This window comes from Limanda limanda, chromosome 12 (assembly GCF_963576545.1).
Source record: "Limanda limanda chromosome 12, fLimLim1.1, whole genome shotgun sequence".
NCBI lineage: Eukaryota > Metazoa > Chordata > Actinopteri > Pleuronectiformes > Pleuronectidae > Limanda > Limanda limanda.
This window is the reverse complement of record NC_083647.1, coordinates 25,022,163-25,026,319: the sequence shown is the minus strand read 5'-3', so window position 1 is coordinate 25,026,319 and position 4,157 is coordinate 25,022,163.

Sequence of the window (4,157 nt, the reverse complement as noted above, 5' to 3'; positions counted from 1 at the left end):
TGTCCAGAGAAAAGTTATTGTGACCAGAGAATTCAAAGTTCTCCTGAGTTATCTCCAGAGGAGGGGGGTGATCTCTGAGAGAACCAGGGGCCCCCGAGCTGCTCAGGGGCCCTGGACCATGTCAGGACTCAGAGATTAGATCCTCAACCGTCAGCAGGAGTAAAGCCAGAAAAAACACTATTAACAGGAAAAACATTTAGCATTTTATATGTCTTGTTTACGTGGATCTATTTGTATTTTCATTTTTTCTTCACCAAAATAGAAATGTGATTACGAAAAAGATTTTGCTGGAGTTCCTGAATGTGACATTTAGAAAAAACTCTTTCAATGAAATAATTTGTTAGGTTTTAAGTTTGGTATCCAACAATGTATAAAAAGTTCAAATTTTGCTTTTAACACACACACACACACACACACAAACACACACACACACATAAAGTGACTTGATCCAAGAACATTGGAGAAATCTGTGTTTCTGTGAGTTTTTATTTCTTCCATTGGAGGAAAGATAATCATTCTCTCGTCCAGTTGTTAAAGATGTTTCCACTTTGTCATAAAAATACAATGAACCTTATTTATTGTGCTTTATTTCTGTCTAATCTGATGTGTATATTTGACACAAGATGCATTGTCCCTGCTTTTCAAATCCAACACATTTGTTTTTCACACGTCTATTATGCACGTGTTAATTGTCACGTGTTAAACACTATTAAAGTGTCAACTATGTCATGTTCACTCAGAATTACCTGTCAATCATTAATGGACAGCAAACAGCCCTGAACCCATATTTGCCCAGTGGAACCCGAAGTGTGCCGACAACACTAAACTACAACCAGTCGTTTAATCTGCAGCCATTGGGCTAATTGCCTCCGTCGTTACAGAGGCGATCGCCCCCGAGGTGTTTGAACAACACCGCAATTACTGCCATCTCTTCAAGTGTGTTTTGAGAGGGCAGCTTTATGACGCCATAAAGCAGAACGGCCCTGTGCTGAGTGACCGTGAGGAGGGTCCGGAGTGTGCCGCCAGCAGAGGTGGGCTCCTCGCCGTGATTTGTGACGAGCTGCGTCAACACCTCGTAAACGGTGGAAGACGGAGGAGAAGAAGCACCTGCAGAATCAGGTAGATTAGAACCTTTCTCTTTTTCTCTCTGCTCCCACTTATCCCCGACTGGGATAGTTTAAGTTCTGTGATTCTTCGTGTTGATCACCTCCACCGAGGAGGTTTCGCTTTCATCGCGGTCTGGATGGCGTTGAGTAAGATTTCACAAAAACCACTGAACCGGTTTTATTGAAACTTGGTGGAAGGATGGGACACGGGCCAAGGATGAAGTCATTCAACTTTAATGGGGGAGGCGGCCCTACAATCTCTTTGTTTAACAGTGCAAGATTGTTTTTTGTTTTACATTTCAACAATTTCACAGGAAATAAGTTTCAACCCAACACTTGACGATCCTTTGGTTTAGACATGTTTTCTTTATAAAGAAAAATTGAATGCTATTTAAAACTGTAAAATGAATTTTAAAGTAATTTACAGTCATTTAAAGTATGACTATGTCTCTTTTCTAAGTCTGAATATTATTACTTACATTTAAAGAAGAATAGTTCCACTGTGGTGTTGCGTAAAAAGCTTCTCCACTAATTCAGCATTAAATCAACTGAGTGGCTCAAAGGTAAAAGACAAAAGACAAATTGCTGAGGTTATAAACAGGATTCATCCACTTTAAACTGCTCATGTTTTATTGTTTTACAGCATCGAGTGGAAGTCAATGAACCGAGCGTCACAAAAAGACCATTCAGTGTCAAAATGAGACGTAAACTGTAAATACATGTTTGCACAAGTCCTCACCGGAGGGCCCATGTACAGTAAATCATCACTGTGGGTTTTTAAACTGTCAACGTGTATTTTATAGAACCGAGAACTTCCAGAGCCCAAAGCTCTGAATCTTCTCTGTGTGTTTTTCTCCTCAGATTTATGGTCCGTTCCATCAGACGTGTCCCACAGCCACAGGTGATATGGACTGGTTCTCATGGGAAAGCCAAGCGGAGAGACAACATTATTAAAGAGGAGGGCCGGCTGGTGGTGGTGGTGGTGGTGATGATGATGATGATGATGATGATGATGAAGGCCGGGCTCCGTGACCCTTTGGACGACGGCGCACTGTGAGAAGCGGCGGCGGGAGGGAGGCGAGCCCGGGAACAAAAGCCGGTCGGTCAGGAGGAGAGGTCATACAGATGGTGAGAAGGCTCAGTGAGACAGCTCGGGTTCGACTGATCACCACACTGACCAGATTCGACCCCTTCACACACACACACACACACACACACACACACACACACACACACACACACACACACACACACACACACACACACACACACACACACGCACACACACACACACACACACCTCAGCTCGCCACAACTGCTTATGTTAGAAGGAAAACAAAACTCCCCCCTTGAACCCCCCGCAACACCTGTCTTCTAAATTAACACAAACACACTCAAACACGTGTACACACACACACACTCTCACACTCACACACACACACACACACACACACACACACACACACACACACACACACACCCTCCTCTGGCATTCCTGCTCTCCCAGGGAACAGATCACAGGGAGAAGGAAGGTGAGGTCCTTTCATTTAAAGTTAAAAATTAAACATCCACGAAGCTGCAGAGTTCAGCAGCTTCTCTGTGACGATCCAAAGCTCCAGAGAGAGAGAAACGTGTAAAGTGAGAAGACCTCAGTAATATATATATTATATATATATTATACGGCATTACATTGCATATTGCAATTTGACACTGTTCACTGCATTGCTTTTTGCATTTCACTTTTTACTTCACTTTTTGTATCTTTAATATATTTTTTTTATAGATATGTTTTTGTCTAAATAAATGCTACCTTGTATAAATATTAGAAAAAGTGAGTAGATAACAGGTAAATAGTGAGTAAATATATATTATTTTTTATTATTATTATTGTTTTTCTTATGTGTGGTGTATTTATTGTGTTTTTGTGTTTCTATGTTCATTGTATGCACCGATAACCAGAGCAAATTCCAGGTAGGTATAAAACTACTTGGCAATAAATACCTTCTGATTCTGATTCTTCAGCCTCTGTTATCACGGTGCATCTTTCCTCTGATGACCCCAACAAGCTGGTAGCCGGGACTTGTTGTCGTCTCCTCGGGCCCGGGGGGGGGGGCCACGCTCGCCGTGTGGGGGGGCGAGGGCCGATGGACTCGCTCGGGCTTTGTCCCGGAGCGTCGGACAAAGGCGGCGGCGCTAATCATTAACGCCAGAGATTGTGGCCGAACAAAGACGCAGCACAAAGGGAGGGAGCTGACTCCTCTCTCAGCTCTGGATGCTGACCCAGGTACACACTCGCTCATGGGCAACTGTCACAGATCGTCACACACACACACACACACACACATACTGTATGCCGCCGGTTCCCATCATGGGGGTGGAGACCCTCCCAGGGGGTCAGGAGATGAATCGGAGGGGTCGCAAGATGATTAACTGGACCTGAAAGAAGAAAACACACATTTCTACACACGCTCTGTCTCTCATCCTTTGCTTTTTTCTTGTTGTTTTACTCACGACACGAGAGGCCATGTTTTCTTTGGTGTTTGTGTGTCTGTTTGCAGAGTTACGCAAAATCTACCGGATGGATTTTCTTGAAACTTAGCGGAAGGTTGCGACATGAGCCAAAGAAGGTTTGAACTTTGGATTTGACTTCAGGGGCAGATCCTGGAATATTTGTTTTTTTCTTAAAGATTGTGGAATACGAAATCAGCCTTGATGGAGGGAAGGATTTGCTCAATCACGATTGGATGATAAGAATATCGTCCAATCGCGATCGAGCTATCCCAGCTGCCGTAAAAGTGAGGCCTGTTTAATCAGCTCAAGATGGATGATGATCCTGAGCCTGCAGAGCCCCGGGCACATTCAGGTCGGCAGTGAGAGAACCCTTTCACTTTGTTCTCACCACTGCAGTAGACAATATTCCAAACATTTCAATCCAAATCAAAACAGTTTGGTTTTGTCGTATTCTTGTGTTTATTTACAGAATATTTTGCTCGTTGTAGTCTGGGACTTTTCCTCGTGTGTATTTAACATCTGCAGCAGCGTCAGATGTGT